The sequence below is a fragment of the Vanacampus margaritifer genome, chromosome 1, assembly GCF_051991255.1.
Source record: "Vanacampus margaritifer isolate UIUO_Vmar chromosome 1, RoL_Vmar_1.0, whole genome shotgun sequence".
Classification (NCBI taxonomy): domain Eukaryota; kingdom Metazoa; phylum Chordata; class Actinopteri; order Syngnathiformes; family Syngnathidae; genus Vanacampus; species Vanacampus margaritifer.
In genome coordinates, this window is record NC_135432.1 from 28126605 (window position 1) to 28148174 (window position 21570).

Sequence of the window (21570 nt, forward strand, 5' to 3'; positions counted from 1 at the left end):
CATATGATGATTAAATCTTACCTTATCTTGGGGATGTAATTTTTTATGAAATATTAGGTATTTTGCTGGTTATCAGATTATTCTATTAACTGGACAAAATCAACACTTCTACCTATTACAGAAAATTCATGGAACCCTGCAAGCCAGGACCCACACTACTCATTTCCTATAGGTAATTTAAAATACTTAGGCATAAAAATCTCACCTAAATTAACTGATTTAATTCATTTAAACTTTTCTCCACTTCTGGATAACATTTATAGTGACTTGGAGCGCTGGAATAATCTTCCTATTTCTCTAATAGGACGAATAGCCACCATTAAAATGAAAGTTTTACCTAAAATAAACTATTTTTTCTCAATGATTCCATTTAAACCTACGGCTAAATGGTTCCAGTTGTTGGACTCAGCCGTAACAAAATTTTACTGGAATAAAAAAAAAGCAAAGATTAGTCTATCTACTCTTCAGAAAAGCAAATCCAAAGGTGGTCTAGAGGCACCAAATTTTATGTACTACTATATAGCTAACCAGCTACAATATATCGTTCTATGGGCACAACCCAACAGAGACACTAACTGTTGGTTGGAACTAGAACAGAAGGATTGTAATAACCTCAGACTTCGAGATTTACTCTTTATTACAACATCAATTAAGCGCCATAATTGTTTTAAAAACCCAATGATTTCCGCCACCGTGACTGCCTGGTGGAAGGCACTAGAATTGACAAAAGCCCAAGTGGAGCCCTGTGGACTTTCTCCCCTATGGCATAACCCCGACTTTCAACTTAACAACCAACCGTTTCATTTAGCTGTGTGGGAGCAGAAAGGAATTACACATCTCCACCATCTCTTCTCAGATAATATGTTTATATCATATACATCCTTGCTCCAAAAATACAATATAGAAAACGGAGATTTTTTACATTATCTACAAGTTAAAAATATGATAAAGAAAAAAATTCCAACACTTCGGGGTACGCTCCAACCGCCTGTTTTAGCTAAAGATATTAACAAGCTTTCTCCGACAACAACAAAAAAACTTTCAAAAATATATAAGTTACTTTCATATACTGATAAAATCTCTTTACCCATCTCGAAATGGGAGACAGACTTGTCTATAGCACCGGAATCTGACTTTTGGATTCAAGTTTGTGAAAACGCATTTAAAATGACAAAACACACAAATTTACAACTTATCCAATATAAAATTATTCACAGAACATACATTACTCAATATATGATGAAGAAAATGGGACTCTCAGACTCCGACATTTGTCTCCAATGCTTACAAAACACTACAGACACTTATGTTCATGCTTTATGGTTATGTACTCCGGTTATGCATTTCTGGACTAAAGTCTTAGAAAAACTTTCCGCTATTTTGGACTGTAGGATACCTTTATCTCCAAACTTGTGTTTGCTAGGTGACCTAACAACAACTGATTTACCACATAAACAATTTCAATCTACACTTGTAGCCCTTACTATCGCTAAAAAAACAATTCTTGTTAACTGGAAAAATAAACAAACTCTGAATATCGACCAATGGTCTAACCTCCTCATAAATCACATTTTAATGGAAAAAATATCTGCCTCAAATAAAAACCAAATATCAAAATTTATAGAAACATGGTCTACGTATATAGAATTTTTTAACCTAATTCCGGTTCCTTAATTCTGTCTGTTAGCAAGAGCCACTACATCGTGATAACTTACATTGATGTTTCTGCATCTGGCAATTTATTATTATATTATATTATTAGTATGGGATTTTTTTTTTAATGGGCTTTAGGTGAACTGATGAATACACACACGCTCGCACGCACGCACACACACACACACGCACATACACATACTCACCCACATACAAAAAAAAGGGTGTATATATATATATATATATATATATATATATATATATATATATATATATATATATGTGTATATGTGTATATATATATATGTATATGTATTTAAAAAAAAAAAACATTTATTAAATTTTTTTAATTGATTTGTTGGATTTTTTTTTTAAAAAAAAAAAGGAGAGCAATGATGATGTCAAATCAAATGAACAATACTGAGCTCTCCTGTAAAATAAAAAAATCCAAACCTGAGCCAGTTGCAAACCGGGTATCCACCGTTTACAGGGCCTTCGCACTAACCACTACATTATTCATTCAGGTAAGTTTTGATGCTCAACGGTTTTACTTGTAGTTTACGTTTAAGTGTCAGCTAGGACCGAGATTTTAAGACGGCCAATTGTCATTGCACTTTGGCGTTGCAGATGTGAAGGATGATTGATTGCTGAGAATTCATTTGGACAGAATGTTTACTAATAAAGGCTACTCTTGTCACTATCCTGCGAGCATGGAGGTCTCAGCGAAAGTGGGAGCGTGTTTAGTCCGGCAGAGGCGGTGCGGGGCTGAATCCGACTCCTAATGACATCAAACAGTGACAACAGCTCGTATTCTCATGTTAGGAGGAGTTGGTGCTTGGAGAGCAGAATGACCTACAATTTCTCATAGAGGGGCGAATGGAGGAAAACACCATTCCGGTGATGTTTTTGGTAAGGAATTAGCATTTTAACATGGCTAAAAGCTCCAAAAAGTAGAATTTTCACATTGCTGTCCCTTTAAACATGTTCTTAAAATTGGGGAAAATACCACAAAAAAGTCATACACACAGGCCTCGAGCTTGAGATGATTTAAAGGATGATAAGGAACCTTTATTCCAAAATCCAATTCTCAAAACATTCCCAGGCCCCTCATTCACATTTTGGAGCACAAGTTGCTGATTTAATCGTCAAGATTGAACAGCTGCCGACTGGCTCTTTGAGTGCCTTCTCTGCTCACTTTCAGCACTCTATTTTCCAACCTGCCTCCCTTTTGCCACAAGCTTGACAAAGGAGTGTAGACCCATCTAGTAAACATTGTTTAGCCCAGAGCGGATTTGCATTGAAAGGGCAGCACGCTGAGTCGGGAGGTGTTTAATCAATTGGATCTGACCTTAATTTATACAGAGTATAAGTGATCATCTTTTATTAAACATTAACATTGAAATCATTCAGTGGAGTCAAGGCAGAAATGGATGGCTTTGACACAAGTTTTGCACATAGTTTAAGAGAAGTGGCTCTCAGTAAGCAGGAGAGGGCCCATTGGTTCCTGGTGGGGCTTTGAAAGGCCTTATAGGTTTTTAATGTTTGAGCTCCCCAGGGGAAGCTCAATAGCTATTGTGGTGAAGGTGACAGTGCGCTGACCTTTTAACAAATCATTTATAGTAAAGTATTTCCAAAATTCTACCTAAGTAAACAGCAGATGGACAACACTTCCGTGGGAATTTCAAAATAGAGTCTTTACCATGAGTCTATTGAGCTGTATGTGGTTTCTCATAATCAACTAGAGAAGAAAGTAAAGATAGTTAATAAAATACATATTTGAATATAATTGAAAAGAAATAAAACTTTTCTTATTTTTTTTCTCAGTGAGAACTTCAAACAGACAAAAATATAAAATAGGTACGTACATATTTAGATATTGCCTAATAAAATGACGCGTGGATACCTCCACAATACATATCCTCCATTTTCAGTTCCTCCTTGCAATAATTTTGCATGCAATTGCATCAGTGAACCTAAATAAACGTGATAATATTCAACAGTGTGGTTCCTCAATTTGTGGGCAGCATGTTTGCATGATTTTAAATAGATTTTTTTTTAATGTTCTCAGAGCACTATACTGATATTGGTTTATAATCTATCCTATATATTAACAAAAAAAAAGAAACATGCAGTAGTAGGACTTTAGATTCCATGGCCTGGATACAATCTAGTGTACTGAATAGGTTGGCAGATTCCTTTGTTTATCATGTGCTGCTTCAATATATCTAGCCAGAAGTCATTAGAGATACATGAGGAAAAATGCATTTCCTACCTATATATTGCGCATGATGCTCTTATTCATATATTAAACTTTTTCTTTGCAATAACAACAATGCATTCCTTGGAGCAACGTTTCTATTTACCTGTTGCGGTTGAATTTAAAACTACATACACATTTCAATTGGTTTATTGTTTAAAATGGGATCCCCATTAGTTTTCAGCATGGTAAAAACTATTCTTCCTGGGGTCTCTCACAGAAACTACAAATAAAATATTATTCTTTACAACATAATTAACATAATTTACAAAATCGGAGTCAACATAATTAACATAATTTACCTAAATATTCCAAAGTGCATACATAAAATTAAAATAAACAGAAACATAAAGGAGCCTGCAGCTAACATTCTAGAATCGCATTACTACTAATTTTCACATTTCATCACATACTGGTTTAAGATTACACAAAGATTGCCAATCCACTACGACCTACTGTATTTGTGAAGGACACACTCCAGCACCATGAATTATCTCTGACTCTGGCAATTTCAATGTTGTATTGATGTTGTATTATTTTTCAAGAATGAGGAATTTTCGAGCTGAACACACCTTTTTATTCCCACGTTTCACCTGGTTCACTAGGCTTCTCGGTGCAGTCAGAAATATAATAAGCATCACATTAACCACTAGACCTAAAACTAAAATTCAAAATCTGAATAAAATGTGCTTTAATATTTTTTGGGGGTGTAAAACTGTGGATTTAAAAGGAACTGTTAAATGTGGAAGGAAGTGTTAAATCCTCTGTAAGACAAGTTTGCTCTATATTATTTTGGTATTTGGTTGTTACTTTGTTAAATATATATATATATATATATATATATATATATATATATATATATATATATATATATATATACACATTTGTATTTAATTTTTGAATTATATTTTTTATATCAGTTTTTATTGATTTATTTAGTCATTTGTTTCTATATTTAGTCAGTTATTTATTTTAAAAAAAAAATTTCAGTTATTTATTTTTGATTTTGGCAGATTTGGTCCATACTGCCAGGACGAAATGTTATTCAAATGAGGGGGCGGTCCTAAGTGTGTCTTGGGTACAGTTTTGGTCCTCTATAGTTGCTAACATAAGTATGAGATTCATAAAAAAACAAAAACATTTCTAGTTTAATACATTTTGTAGAAACCTTATTTGGAGCTACGCCACCATTGTTGTTTACATCGCAACACATTCAGTGTGTGATGATGTAGAATGGCGGCTGGCTCTCTGCTGAGCAATGTGAAACGCCTATAAAGAAAGAAAGGTAAGTCTCGTATCATTCCTATAGGGACGATCATAGCTCTTGAATGCGTCTGATAAATGACGAGAGCACGGAGTGGGGGGAAGACATCCCAATCGCATGTTGTTTCTTTAGGAATGCTATGAGTCTTACCTTGATTTCTTTATAGGTGTTTCACATTGCTTGGCAGAGAGCCAGCCGCCATTCTTCGTCACTACGCAATGAATGTGTTGCGACGTAAATAACAATGGCGGCGTTTGTCCAAATAAAGTTTCTACAAAATGTATTAAACTGGTAATTATTTTTGACGCAGTTTTTCCATTTCAGCGCACCAGTAAATGTGTGGGACGTAATCACTTGGCGTTAGGCGAAGACTATTTTTTTCCCATTTAGTCGCTTTCAGCCACGTCACTCGGCTAACTGAACTTGTCTGTCAATAAAGAGGAACGGGGATGGGTTTTTCTCATTAACTGATGTCATATTTATAACTATGTAAAGGTAGACAATCTTTTTTTTTTAGTAAGTAAAGGTAGACAATCGATTGTGGGACATTTGATACAAAATCACAAATTGAAGGGTGTAAAATTGAGTAACTTTTTCTTGGAACACATGCCATGCCGGTAAATAAAACACACCAAAGTGCATTTGGGCTATAGAAGGGGCCTTGACGTCTTCTGCTGGCACCATGCCACTGACCAGCATTATGGAGAGCCAGCCGGATGGAAGTGGCCGATAAGCCCTTCGTTTGTATTCACTGAGCCACAGCCTTGGCTGATGTTATAAGCTTGAACTCAAATTTGAAATTGACTTGGACAGAGAGTCCGGCTGCTTGAAGACATGTATAATGTAAATGAAGCGGGCACACGCTCTACAGATCTCTGACGGTGTGCCAGACCAGCCCATCTCCTCTCACTCTGTCTTCATCCCGAGTTGTCTCCATAAGGGATGTGGCACCCGGATGTCTGAGTGATAAATAGTTCACCTTTACATGGCAGGAAAGCCCGACTGCTTCTGTCGCTTTGAAGTGGACCACATCACATTTGTGCTGCAGGCACTAGACACACTACTAGTTCGGTGAAATTGCAAGTTGCATGTCATGTACAGAATAGGGGCATACTAGCGAGTCTCAAAAGTAGGATTTTATTTTGTGTTGATGTTGGTCGCAACAACAATGTCGATCAAAACTACGATAAAGAATTTAGATGTTTCTGGGGTTGGTGAAAGACTCTGGTTGGTAACCCGGTGGGTAGTAGGTAATGTCTGGTCGGTGCTGGATTTCACTTTCCTTTCTTTGATCCTTCCTCTGGTCTCCTGACAACCTCACGACTCTAGCTGGATTCTGAAGTATTCGGTTTAGGTGAACGGTATGGGATTTTTAATAGGTCACACTCACGCACACACACACACACACACACACATACACACGCACATTCAAAATAAAAATTAAATAAAATTAAAAAAAGAGAGCAATGATGATGACATGTCAAATCGGTAAAATTACCGAATGAACAATACTGAGCTCTTAAGAAAAAAGAAAGAAAAATAATACGATAAAGAAAGCCTAAATGTCTAAAAGGGAAGTCAAGCTTCAAAGTAAAAGTCTACTAAGACTACCGGTATTTGCATTGCCGTCAATGTATTATTTGGCAAAGTGTATTTTGAAGTTAGCCTTGGGCAGTATGTTACATTTCAGCTTCTTTCACATGTCTGAATGGTGTCCACTGTGAATGCGCACTGTTGCCCCCCCCCCTCCCCCTCCACCAACCAATCAGCGGATCATGGGTGATCCGAACCGTGGGGCCTGATCCGAATCGACCACGGATCAATGATGATCCGTTGCTCCACTAGTTGTGGTTCATCATAATGGTTAGCCCATATGCCTCACAATTCTGTTTGGGATTTGAATTTCTGCTCTGGCTTATGTTGTTTCCTCCCAGTGAAAACTCTAAATTGTTCATAACCATATGCGTGAATTTGTCCAGTGTAAAAGGTATGAACTGTTCAAGAAAAATTCTAAGAGAGATGATGATAGAGGGTGGTATAAGCAGAGCACACACTCAAACCCCACCCCTCCCCCCTTTGCCCCCGCCAATACTAGACCCTCAAGGGTGCATAGAGCAGATGGAGATGGTCTGTCTCTGCCTAATACTTCCACAACCTAACACCACCCCACTCCTTTTCCATGTGCAGAGTGACAGCGACATTCAGCACTGGGGTTAACTCGGGTTAACCAGCAAGTATTGCCACTGTGGTTAACTTCATGACCCAGAAAATTCATCCAAAAACATCTCTCAATAAAGGGTACCCATTCACAAGATGGCGTTTATTCTGAAGTGTCCGAAGTGTGTGTTATATAAATTCTTTATAGGGATTGTGGTTCCACTGGTAACATCTGTTCTTCGGGGATGGATCATGGCTCCCAGCAAGGTAATTTTTGCGCATCCCATAATTGAAGTAGGGGTCACAGCAGTGAGAGTAGGTATGTGCGTCCTGTGTGTTCATGATAGCAAATGAGTGCATTAATGGGGTACTTGAATAATCTTGTTTGTTCCGTCATAAGTACCACCAATCGGGTCCTAAGTCAAAGTTTTAAATGAGGAAACTCTTGGTGTGTCAAATGAGGTCTTAAATTAGCAGCCCCCTTTTTAGCTTCCTGTCGTTTGGCATCATAAATTAAAGAGGAAAATGTATGTTTTAATCCAGCAATAAAATGCGAATTAAGTACCCCCCGTCCCTCCCTCCCTGCTTTCATTTTCTCTGAATTGCAATGCTGAACACCATGTGGTGCATTTGTAAGTGGATCCTGCTTTTTCTTGCTGTCCCCCAAACCGACCCCCCCCCCCCCCTAGTTGTCATCCAGTTCACTAATTACCTGTCACATATTCTTACTACCAGAAAATAACTCCATTCATTCTTCCCTATCAAGGATATTACGGTCTTAAACAGCTTAAAGCAATTGCCATGCATCATTAAACAGTGTTTTAAATACAGGGATGGACGTGTGAGGTGAGCCAAGGAGGCTGTGAAATAACAATTGAGCTTATAGTGTTTTTTTTGTTTTTTTTTAAAAAATCTTTTTCTAAGTATGTGTACTCAGCCAAGTCACACTTAACATCTTTTACATTTTGACGGCCCCTCTTCTTACCCTTAAACCATTAGACCGGAAAGCTGTGAGAAGTCCAAGCAACACATAAAGGGCCCCATTAAGTCCAAATGTCAGCTTCATGCTTCAAGTTTAAAAATTGGGCATCATCGGGATTATAAGGTCATAATTATGTCATGAGAATATAATTTTGTCCAAAAAGTGCACTCTAATTGGGAGAAAAGTTATTTTTAGGATTTATCTTTAAAGGTTCTGGGATTGAATCTCAACTCAGAATATCTTCTTTTGCAGATTGATGGTGATGTCGTTTGTTGACTTTACCAGCTCGTTTGAAGTGTGTGCGTGTGTGCGTGTGTGTGTGTGTGTGTGTGTGTGTGTGTGTGTGTGTGTTGGGGGGGGGGGGGGGTTAATACTTGTCTGGAGTGGATGTTGGGTCGTGACATGAGGTCTACAAGTGAACTGATACATTATTATTCTAATCTCGGAATTTGTTGATGGGATCTGGAAAGGCAAATGGAAATGGTAGATACGTAGGCCTAGTAGGGGGAGTATTTTAGGGAGCAAATTGACATGAGGTAAAGAGACTAAATTAGATATTAGCAAATTGACGTTAGGCTGAGGTAGGTTCAAAAGTATAAAGAAGCAGTGAGGAGTGTATTATTAATGTTTTGATTTGAGGAGCAGGTGTCCTTTCTTCTCTGGGTTCTGCAGGTGGGGCAGCAAATCCAGTGGCTTGAAACGAGCCACTCAAACTTTGAAACCGAGCATGTGAGGGGTCTTATTCAAATACATAGCTAGCCTGTATGTGAGATGATCAAATAGGCAGTCAAAAGAAATCTGGTGTCACTATTATTTTCGAGCAGACAGTCCTGAAGGACAATTAAATGAAACCAGCTGGTGATTGAGAAATAGTAATGCTTCCTATGAAAAAGTAACAGAATGTCCTGGGAACGTTTCGGCCTACGCCAAAAGAAGTAGGTTTCCTTTGCAGGTACTGTAACTGTTGGCTTTTCCTGAGGATGTCTTCAGTGTTGGTGGATTATTGCAGAAGACTATCAAAGGTGCTGCTTGGGTATTTTCTTTTCCTCAGCATGCTCTACTGACTCACTGTGAATTGTAGTCGTTACTGCAGTATCAAGCGCTCACTGCTAGTTGGAAAAGATTACCACAGTCTCATTGGTTTTGCTGACTTTCAACTCCAGACATGAGTTGTCACAGCAGTCTACAAACTCCATGGCTCATCATGGGAATGTGTAAAATCTTTGTTGACATACGCTCTCTGATGTTGTTAAAATACACTTCCTGTGACCTGTGAGTGAGGAAATTCAGGAACCACTGGATGAGCTGTTCGTCCAGGTGGAAAGAGGAGAGTTTGTGGGCCAGGATTGAGGTTGGAGGACCTTGCAAACCACCTCTTTAGGCTTCCTTATTATGATAGGGATGCATGCTATGAGTAGGATAGTGAGATGTCAGCAAAACCCATAGGGGGCAGTGGGACAGATGTTTATGCCTCTAGAACGAAAACATAGTATTTATCTTGTCTCTTACTGAGCCCTGTGGTACATATACATTAAACATACTGGGCCAAGCCTTCAAGAGCTTTGCCTAGGGAGCAATTATTGAAATCACATTGGTGAAATGTGTAGGTTTAGTGTGGAGAGAATGTTTTCAGTGGCAGTGACAGCATAAAAAAATGTCAAAAAGCTGTAGGGACTCTTTAAGTAAATAGAAGGGGTCAGAGTGAGGCAGCCAACAGCTCAATGTCCACATTGCACCTTTCCTCTCTCACTTTCACAGTCAAGCACCATCGAGTTTTACATGAAGACAAACACCTCTGCAAAGTTATTTGGCGGTCAGCTCACTGTCCCGATCAAATCTGAAAGTGGTGCCAAAGCCGTCAATATGCTGCATGTTATCGCTTATTGTTTTTTGCGTAACCTCGTTTTGGTAAAAGCCTTAGCCCATAGGTGTCAAACTCCGGTGCTCGAAGCTGATTCCAATTAGCACGATCATTATCAGGCTTATGCAGAGCTTGCTGATGAGCTGATCATATATAAGCTGTGTTGGAGAACGGAACCATCCAAAACCTGCAGGACTACGGCCCTCCAGGACCGGAGTTTGACACGTAGGCTTTAGCCAGTAGCTTGTCCAGTTCATTGTGGAGAGAGCCATATTGGTGGGAATTAGAGGTGTCGGTTGTTCAAATTTTTAATCGTAGTTAATTGCATGACTTCAATAATTAACTCATGATTAATCACAAATTAATCACACCTTTTATATCTCAATTTATATCTAAATGTATAATAAAGTGTACAATATTTTTTCTCTCTAATTTTTCATGTTCTTGTTAACATAAAAACGGGAAGAAATATTAACCTAATACAAACATGGTTGCATTTTTTAGTTTTTTAATTGAATAATTAATTTCATAACAATTATTTTAAAAAAATAAAAATAGCTACTAAAAAAAACAGCATGACATTGATTTGTGTTGGTCATTTTCTACTGGTCACTACATGGCATAATTGCGTTTGTAAGACAATGGTGACAGCTCATTACATTTTTCATTTCATATAAAGAGAAGAAACATTTTTAACATGAAGTAACTTGTGAAATTCTGCACATTTTAAAAACTGTAAAATACAACTTGACCCCAGTCCCCACAATTATATGCATTGTTATTTTATTTACTACTGCTAAATTGTGTTATAGTGACTCCTTTGAATGACGTTCAATGCTTTTATTTTGTTAAGTTCTCGGATGTGCATTGATTGTAAAGTGACACCGCTTTACTGCAAGCCTGAAGCTAGAGCCTATGCTGAGACAGAGAAAGAATGAGCATGACTATGTGTTACACTTAAGAGCTATTTTCTGGAGTTGCTGAATAAAATACGCATCACATCTAAAGATCGGGTGACTTGGGGTCACTCCAACTGACAAGACGGCGTCCATTCGGCACTTGGCCCTCACAGGGTTTGAGTGTGTCACGGACACCTCTTGCTGGAGCAACCTAGCTCGTTGCTAACGGATAACCGAGTGCGTTCTTCCAAAGCAGAGAACTGGCGGTAGTGCTACACAGTCCAAAAGGCTCCTCCACGCTAACATTCTGCCCCTTAAACATTGAGTGTTTTAGCTCCAGTGTAGTACGCTGCATTTTTATTGGGTAATTTTGACGTGGACGTTTTTGCTGCGTCATGACTGGAATTCCCTTCAGTAGAGGCTATCCAAATAAGTGGCGGTCGTTAATCGAGCGTTAAAAAAATTAAGTTAGCGAGATATTAACGCGATAAATTTGACATCCTTAGTGAGAATAAAAGAGTCTTTTTCATGACACCCTCCGTAGTCGGCTCTGATTCCACTTTTTTTCTTTTTTCACTGGTTACCTTGTGCTTATGAGTGGTGTCGTCATGATAGCCGCAGGTCCTGCGAAGAATCTCCTCAGGAAACAAGTGTGCAGTGGTGATATTGTATTTTGAGGATGTTCACTGTTCAGCAAGCTGTTACAGAAGACCTGTTACCAAGACTTTTACACTGTACAGTCAATCGACATTTGTTTGCCATTTTTGCTCCAAATTAATGCTCCAAAATTATGTACAATGGTTCTTATAAGGGGATTAGTTTGTCATTGGCATGATGACTGCAGCTTTACGCCCAATTCACACCGACTGCGGCACGGTTACGGAGCGGTGTCCGACGGGCTGCAATTCACACTGAATGCGGTGCGTGAGCTGTACGTGGCCGGAAACCTGCACCCAAGAGTCCACAAGATCACGGGTGTTCACACTAAAGAATTGAGTTCACGTGATAACAACCGTGTACATTTGCCTTTTGTTCACATTATACGTTTTTAAACATTATTTCCAGGACGTTGGCTCTTCTACCATGGGTAAGTACAATTTGTGTTTAAATAGTGTTATTTTGTTATGTTTATTTCAAACTCATTTTTTGTTAGACTCATGTCAAGCTGTGTAGTTTTATTTTGAAGTATACTGGATCTACCTCGCATGCTGATGCCTGACTTCTGATCTGGCTTGTGTAATTTCTTAAGCTTCATGAATATCTGCATGCGGGATCCAGAGAAAATAGAAACCCTGAAGAAAACCTTCCGGAGGTCCGGTTCCGGATGCGCACAGCACCGCAAGTGGTGTAAATTGACAGACGGACTCAAATGCTTTCTTTTTCTTGCAGCGTCGTGCTTTCTTTTCCTTGCAGCGTCCGTTGACACTGACTGTTTTACAGTCCAGTGTCAAGTGGGCATTACAGTGCTTTAAAAACAAAATCAACACTTCACAACTAGAGAGTGCCTGTGAGTAAAATAACTGATCAGTATCACCGATTGAAGCAGGCTTTTGTCCGTCAATCGGATTGAATACAGACAATCGCTTCTCATTCCGTCTCTTTTTTTTTCGAGGCTTCGTGTCATAAAGCATTCGCCGAAAATGCAGAAGCACTCGGCCAAAGGTGGACAGCGTCATCGGCGGGAATCGACAATTAAAACGGAAGTGCCCAGCTCTGCTGATAAATATGCAAATGTCAAAATCATTGGGGACAAATATCAACCCGTATTATACAGTACATAAAAATCTTTGGATAAAGCACACAGTATATAAAATGTCAAGCATGTGAATATCAGTTTTGGAATGATGTGACTTTCCAACAATGGTGTGGATGAGATGTGTCATTGATAGATGAAGTGGCTGTATAATATGTGGCGTATAAATGGAATGAACCCCGAAATAGAGAGAACTTTCATCTGTTCTGATAAGACAGTCCTGATTACATCTAAATGTAGTGCAACGTCTGGTAGACTATCAATCAAGAACATGAAAAAGGGGGATGTGGCTGGAGGGGAACTGCAGTAGTTGAATCCTTTTAATTTCCTATGACGGTATCCATTAGCTCTCATCACCACACTACCATTAGAGTTGCAAATCGTGGGGGCTACTGCTTCCACCAGCAGTGGGAGAGAGGGAGCTAATGTAGCGTTTTCATGCTGTTTTAGTCTCACATACCGCCCCCGTGATGCCGCCTTCAGCCTCTTTCTAAGTGTCTTTTAGACATTTTCCACTCTATCACATGACATTCATTTTCTCTCCTCTGAGCCCCATCTGCCTCCCTCGGCCTTCGTACAAGGCTTTAAAAAGCTGTAGGTCTTTTTTTGCGTGTGTGTTCTCCCCCTGCTTAGTAGAGTAGCTGGAGTCAGTGAAGCTTCAAATGAAGTGAAGGAAGGGGTCTGGCATTAAGGTGCAATCGCTTTTGGATATCAAGGCTGGAACAGGTTTTCATTGCAGGATTAGCCAATAGCTAATGCATTCAATTTGGATCACCAGAGTTAAAAATGGAAAACAAGATATATTTGACAATTGTGTTCTTGACTAACAGAAGCATGTTGTTATTCGTAAGAGGGGTGGGGGTGTTGGTGATCTTTCAAGTTTTTAGTTCATGCTTGTACAATAAATACAAGTTTTATTTTGTAAAGCTACAAAAATTACGTGTGTACCGAACCATGGGCGGGCCATACTAGACCCTGCCCACACACGTCGCTTATGGCCCCGGTCTACATGGATCTCTGAACAGAAACAAGTTAAAAAAAAAATTAAAGAAATATAATATCATAGGTTGGCACTTCCGTCTCTCCGTCATTGACGGATGCCAATATTTTTGGCGAATGCCTACATTTTCGGCGAGTGTTTTATGACGTGAAGCCTCAAAAAACACATGGACTAAAAACCTGTACTGACCTGGATAAAACGGACGAAAACCTGCTTCAGTCGGAGCAAAGCAAAATAAGTAACTACTGTCTGTAGGGTAATAAATATTGGCCCCCTATGTGTCATGACCCCCCCCCCCCCCTTATATACTTATCAATGTCAAGTCTGTTCTGAAAGTCAGCGCTGAAAAAACTACTGGGATAACTTATCACATCTGCCTCTGTATGACCTCTCCTCATTTACAAAATAATATTAGCATTAAATAAAAACCCAATAGTGTCTTAACTGGCACTATTTTATTCTGTATATCTAAAGTAAGTAAAGCATGACTGCACTACACATAAAGAACAAATCAACAATATGTTTATCTAATGGAGACGTTGGCTGCCTTTCACATTTTCAAAGTCAATTTATTTCATGTGTGTCGAGATTTGACATTCCCTCCAGGGCTTAGGTGATCCATGCTGGCCGCAGTAGTGTACATCCTGAAGTAGTGATTTAAGCTGCCAACACCTTCTAATTAGGGCAAGAAAATAAAGGAAAATGGAAATGGGCTGACATTATCAGTAAACAATGAATAAACTCTCCATGTGAATATACGCATAATGAGTTAAAAGTAGCTGGCACAAAAGTGTAGGAGATGATGATTACACTTGGCATTCATTGACAGTCAAGCTCAGTTTTATTGGCATGATTACACTCTGATTTGCATGCTTTTATTGTGTACCCTACTTGCAAAATGACAATAACGGACCAAATTTCAAGGGGTTAACTTTGTATTTGTTTTGCTGTGGAAGTGAAAGAGAGAGAGAGAGAGAGAGAGACACCAGCAATTATTGTAAAGTAGATAAAATCACATTTTAAGCAGAGAATACTATGGTGGTCTTCATGTACTTTTGTCCAACATTAGCAATGTTTTAGTTTCACGATAGTAGGGGATAGATAGTGGTGTAACAAAACAAAAAGTTGATTGATTTAGATTTTAAAGATGTGCGTGCACCAAATTAAAATGAATCAATCTGCTTTTAAATGCATTGAAAAATGTATTGAATCGTCATTTGTTGGAGAGATATATATTTGAAGAAAATGCCACATTTGCAGTAACCTACTGGCAAGTGCATCTGTATTGTAAAATAACAAACTCACTGCATTATACTACCCTCTGGAACTGAGTCATACCATATTGAATGAAATCGTAATGACACGGAATCAAACTGAATCATTACACTTACAGTGCTGCTTTTGTTAGCCATGATTAGCTCCAAGATAGCCAAGTAAATTGTTACTTTCTGTGTTTCATTTCTGTTGACTTGATAGGATTTTTTTTTTGCAAAGATATGACTGAAGTTTTTGTGTGGCTGCTCTGGAGACCAGAAGATGCACTCAGTGAATAGGCCTATCTATACTGCTGCATTACCTTCTCACACTAGCCGTCAACTTGCTTGCTGCCATACGGTTTTCACTTGAGATCATAAGATGGGGATGTTATGTTTTAATATTGTATATAGAATTAGTGGTTGATTTCATTTGACAGTTAATGACAAATTAGCAGCTGTAATTAATGTCATTTTGCTAATGCACTGCACTCATCCAATTTATAGTTTAAAATATATTAATAATAAATTTAAATTTTAAAATGAAATCACCCACTAATTTAGTCTCAAAATACACACATAACACTACCTTTGTTAAGTGAAAAGCAGACAATGGCAACACCACAAAATCCATTTTACAATTTATTGTTGGTAAATTACGTTTTTGTCTGAGTCAACAATAATGGTAACAAAACTGAAATACCCACCAAAATAAAATCAGTCAAACTAAGAGTCACTTACCTGAACCAACAATTCTGACATCCACCTAGTGACTCTCAATAATCAATTATGACAAAGATGAAAAATTCACTAGTCCTTCCTGCTCAGAATGTGAGTCTGTTTCAGGGCTAGTGACTACCCCTAAATGGACATATTTTGCCATTTAAATATGAGGCAGTGCAAGTAAATTCATCATCCACTTGCTCAAGTGAAACCAGTAAATCTACTGATTTATTTACCGGTATCTATTTAAATTAGATATGTTTTGTTCTTAACAAACTTCTGCTCCACATTATGGATCAAAACACTTTTGTCACTAAAAAAACGTCTGCAGTAACAAGATATTGTCATGACGCGAAGAAAAAAAATGTGACTGCCGCATGCCGGGCTATCAGAGGGAAAGGCTCCAACTCAAATGGGCATGTCTCATGTCGCTAGCTTCGGCTAGCCTGATCGTCGCTAAATTCAGACCAGCAGCAATGGGAATGGATCAAGGGCAGCAATGCAAATTGTCACCAGATTATTATTATGTTAAATTTTATTTTCTTTTTTAGATGATTATGTCCAATAATATTGAAACAAAAAACTATTTGAATCAGAGAATGGGTTTTGTTTTAAAAGATGTGAGTGCACCAAATCTAACAGAATCGTTCCACTATAAAGTCCAACCGTATTCACATGACGTCACCAACCCCCACCTATCGACCCAGCGCACCTTTCATGGGGCAAACGACCAGCAAGACAACGTAACCAAATGCTGAGGAGCGCTCGTGTTGCTTACTACTAGTTATTTTGATTCATTAATTTGTTCATTCATTCCGGATTTTCACGAACCGCTTCACAATGGTGCACGCGTGTGCCGTTCACGGGTGCAAAATTGGACGAACAAAAATGTAAAATGAAACTTCTAGATAGTATTCACATGCCGTCATTTGCCCTACATTGTGTGCCATGGAATGTCGAATGGGAACGGCAAATAAGTGTCCGGAATCACAAAGATACATCGAAAGGATTTCCAACCGACAAAGTCTACCAAAGTGTGTTCTGACAATTTTGATTAAGGTAAGTGTCATTGTAAGATGGTAAAAATGCTTTTACCATAATGCGATTGTGATATATGTGAGCCGCTAGCTGTGGCTAAAAATAGATTTGTGGTCAAGATGTTCGATTTTGAGATCTCTCCAAATACCCTCCTTAAGGTCTCTTATTTCCCTTTCCCAGCAGCCCAAAAGTTGAAATAGTTGTTAAAGTGTACGGAAATAAGTGATGAATTAACAATGTTGTTGTTGTTGTTGTTTTCGTTGTAACATGCTAGTGCTAGTAGCTAGCGCGTTCGGGGGAACTAGATACTTGGTTTAAAAATAACCTGAGATTCTTCACCTCAAATTCACAATTGATAAATGCACATAGCAACCAATAAAATCCGACAGTACAGAAGACGCAAGAATGTTCGAGTTTTGAGAGCCATCCTACCTTAGAGCATACGTTTTTAAGTCGTCCGGTGTGGGCAGTATCGGCAAATGTTTGTAATGTTTCCACCAAGCAAACGTTTCAACGTGTACCGATGCAAAGAGTGTTGAGCTAAATCTTCTGCATACATCTTGCTTACAAAAGTAATGTTAAAGGAAGCTGGGGGTGACATTCGGCAATAACAAAATAACATTCGGTGTAAACTCAATAGAAGCAAAGCTGACCACTGGAAAGTTGCCCGACCATGATGGGCGGGCTCGCGATCCCGTGACGTCAGTATGTATATTATGAGAATTGAAACGACAAGCCTGAAAGCTGAATATTTCCCATCTACTGTGCACACAGACGAATGAGACGGCAATTTCAAGGGCAAAAAAACAATATTTGCCTAGCATGTGGCCGAAAAGCAAAAATGCTTTGAAAATTATGTGTTTTGAAAAATATCTTCAGCCTTAGTCAAGGACAGGCCACAGTCAAGACCAAACGAAAATTCCTCACAATCGTGTGTAGACATCAAATTTTATTATATACCGAAAAAAAAAAAATCTGTATGTACAAGGTCATTAGTTCAGTAATCATCTTGTGTTCCTTGGTTTTAAATTTATTTAGCTTATATTAAGCAAATAAATAATTTTAAGCAAGTGAAGAACTATGCTTGAACCCAAGACTCTTTTTTTTCTTGTAAAGAATTATTGCACGAGCTAAACGTATTGGCCAGTGACCAAATATACTGATTTATTTAGCAGTCTACCACCAGGTTATTGCACAGAAAGCTGAATCTTACATTGTTTATCATGTGAAGAGGAAATGATGTGATATGAGCCAACTAGTCTATGGTTGGTTTCATTTTATTGTATAAATTCAACAGTCAAATGCTCACACATTTAATGAAAACTGTTTTTCAAACACCAGTGTGGTTGCAGAATATAAGGGGGGAAAAAGTCATCTTTGTAACAAATGCACTCATTAAAGTGGGTTTTACGTTCCTTATAGAAAACCAATGGCGCTGTGCATTGGCCAGTACACTAAGTGTAGAGTTCATAAAATCCTTACAGCTTTCAGTGATTTAGAGTTTTTATTAACCTTTATTTACCGGGTAGCAAATCCTAGGCTGTGGTTGAGCACCTCACACCACAGGTTCCCCATTTTACTTAATACAATACAGCATGCTAAAATATAAAAAGTGCAACAAATTGTATTTAAAAAAAACAACACATTTCATAAAACTAATTACTGTAACAGCCAGCCACATTCAAGGCCTTTAAAAGCTGTTATTAAACTAACCAAACGACAGAGTACTTTAACCATATACATATTTATAGGGCTTCCGTTTGAAAAAACATGACAAATTAATATACAGAGAAAATTGACTGAATGCAGTATGTTACAAACAATAACTACACTAATTTGTGAAAATAAGCAAATGAAATGATCAGAAAATAATTAATAACGGGATTGCGTTCATTTAATGTCCATCAAACCAGGCCAAAGTTCTGACGTGTATTTCTTTTTAATCCACATACATAGTGCACATTCATCATAGAAGGACAATTGTGTACTGATTGTCATTCCACTAAGAGCTTTTAAGGCTTTGGGTGGTTTTCAGGGATCCAGAAGCAACTTTGAAGTGACTTATTGATTCATCAGTGTATTAACCTGCGGGCTGGCTATCATTGACACCCGGCACAGTCCAGAATCAACAAGCAGAACTCACTTATTCTCTTGTGACCCACAGGTTTGTTGTGAAGATGGATGGGGTTATGTAAATGGGGGTTCCACTTGTGAGGTAAGTCAAATGTTTTTATATTCTACTTCGACTCGGGGAAGGACCTCCTTTTACAACCGTATACAATCTGATGTGTGATCTCTGCACACAAAATGGAAGCTCTAAAATGCCTGCGCTGTATATAAAGTGGAAATTACCATGCACAAATACAACCTTTTGTACTAATATGGTCAAATTTCACTGACGATGGTTTAAAATGAAAGTAATCGTTTGCATAAGGGATTCCCACAATGTGGTTTGTGCATCGCTAGGGGTCAGGGAGATGAACTTGAATTTTCAAGTCACGCACCACCTTCAATATCCCAGCAGAGATGGTGCACCCCTTGTTACTCACACTGATCTGAAAATTTAAAAAAAATTGCCAAAACAAAGCCTGTATATGCCTATAAAGACTTCATGTTTAATCTTGATTTTTTTCTCAGTTCAGCATGACATTTCTTTATATGAAAGTCTCACATTTAACTCCCTGGAGGGCATATGTGCACTCCCCTTTTGTTACGCTGGCTAAACTTCTAATTTTCCTACTTCATTTAGTACTTTGGCTACTTGGTTGTCAGGAGCTTTTCTTTGACTTCCTTGAAAATCCTCTTCAGATTTGTAAAAAAGACTGAAGAGTTGCCGCTGTTGGAAAAGAGTAGGTCCGCCTTCAAACTCTACGCAGCAGGGCAGCAAGGATGCAAGCACTTACATTATGAATTAAACTGAAGTACTCACCATGAACTCAAAAAATCATGCTGGTAAATACACAAGACGAAACTGAACAAGAAAAGCTTTGCAAAGAAACCCCAAGAACTAAGAGAATGTCTACATCATGGGTAGTTTAATAATAAAAATAATAATAATAATAAAAAAATAATAATTAGAAAAAGAAAAAAAAAAAAATATATATATATATATAAAATGCATTTGTTGGACTTTATGTCTACAGGCAAACAATCATCAGTCATATAAGAAATCAATAATTTAACATTAAAAATCCAAACTGAGGGAAATGAAAGGAAAAACTGTGGAATTTCCTCTAGTGAGCCAATTCCTTGTTTCAACAATACAGACAACTCGGGGGAAATCATAGCAATGGTAAGATCATGGCAAATTACTTGGCGCATCAACTATATTGACATGCTCAGTTATTACCTTTATCCTAAGTGCATGATGTATTACGGCAATAAAAATTTGGTGTTACATGCTTGACATTTATTGTGTCATTTAACTTCATAGTCTCGGCGATTTATATTTTATTGACATTCATACTACAAACTAACACCTTTATGGCTGCCATTTTAAATTCCTTATTGAGTGCTTCGCAAGCCATGCAATCTTCTGTTAATGGCCAGCTTGTGTGGGAAGTGCATTGTGGCAGCATAATGTGTGACCCCGAGCCTCCAGTTACATCTCGAGGTTATTGACTACACCCACGGACAACTTAGAATCAATACAAAGGAGTGCAAAAGTCATTGCATTTCCATTGATCGTGCATTGAGTAACACAAAGATTTGAGGCATCGAGTCTAATGCTATGGCGAGATTCCAGCAGATGAGCCCTTTAGACGTAACGGGACAATGTCTGACAATGCTATTTGTGTTAGATGAGCCAAGATTTACAATTGCTTTTTTTCCCCATCTACACTTCATGATTGAAGACTATTTTTAATATATTTGAAGTTCATTCTCTTAAGTGTACAGTGAAGATATCGCTTTAAGAAAAATAGGCTGTGCCCATATTTGGATTTTTCAAAAAGAGTACACATAGACTTCAGGCACCCCACCGCCCCCACCCCGGCCTACTTTTCGCAGGCCTACTAAAATTATGTCACGGGAGGAATCTGGACCCCGGACCTTGAGTTTGATAGCTGTGATTTAAAGAATTGTGTTTCTCAAACGTGTAATGACTCTCTCGCCTGTCCAAGCAAGTGCTGGAAATCTGCCTGGGATGTGAACCTCAGTCAGTGCTTGTTCCTAGGTCTTAGGAACTGGCCCCACTCATCGAAAACAAAGAGGAGACAGCTGCTGCATTCAGGCAGTGCTCATGCCTTCCTCTTACCTCCTTGATGCATATTCACAACATGCAAATTTTAGAGAAGCTTTAATGTAGACTGGTGCATTAGCAGTGCAATAAAGAGACCTTGTACATACTGTTCTGTCAATGTATAAAAGCATTTTGTTGTACCTGAAAGTCAACATGTGCATTTATACCGTTTGCCTGAAAGGCTTACGCATTTTGGTGACCATCACTGCTGCCAGCATTTTGATGGCCACATCCAAGAATTATGAAGTCAAGAGCCAAAGTGCTTGTGGTGGGTGTGTTGCAGCTTGTTGCGTTGCTTCCAAGGCTTGTTTAGGTAATAAATAATCCACAGTAACAAGGCCTGAAGATGAATTACTGCAGCAGATGCTTTCATTTTTCTTGTGTGGCCAGGGTCAATAAAAAAGAGCCTTGTGGCTATATTTCAATGGTGGCATTCTTGTGACAAAGGATGCTATTGAGGAAATGAGGATCAGCCATGCTGTTGATGGGC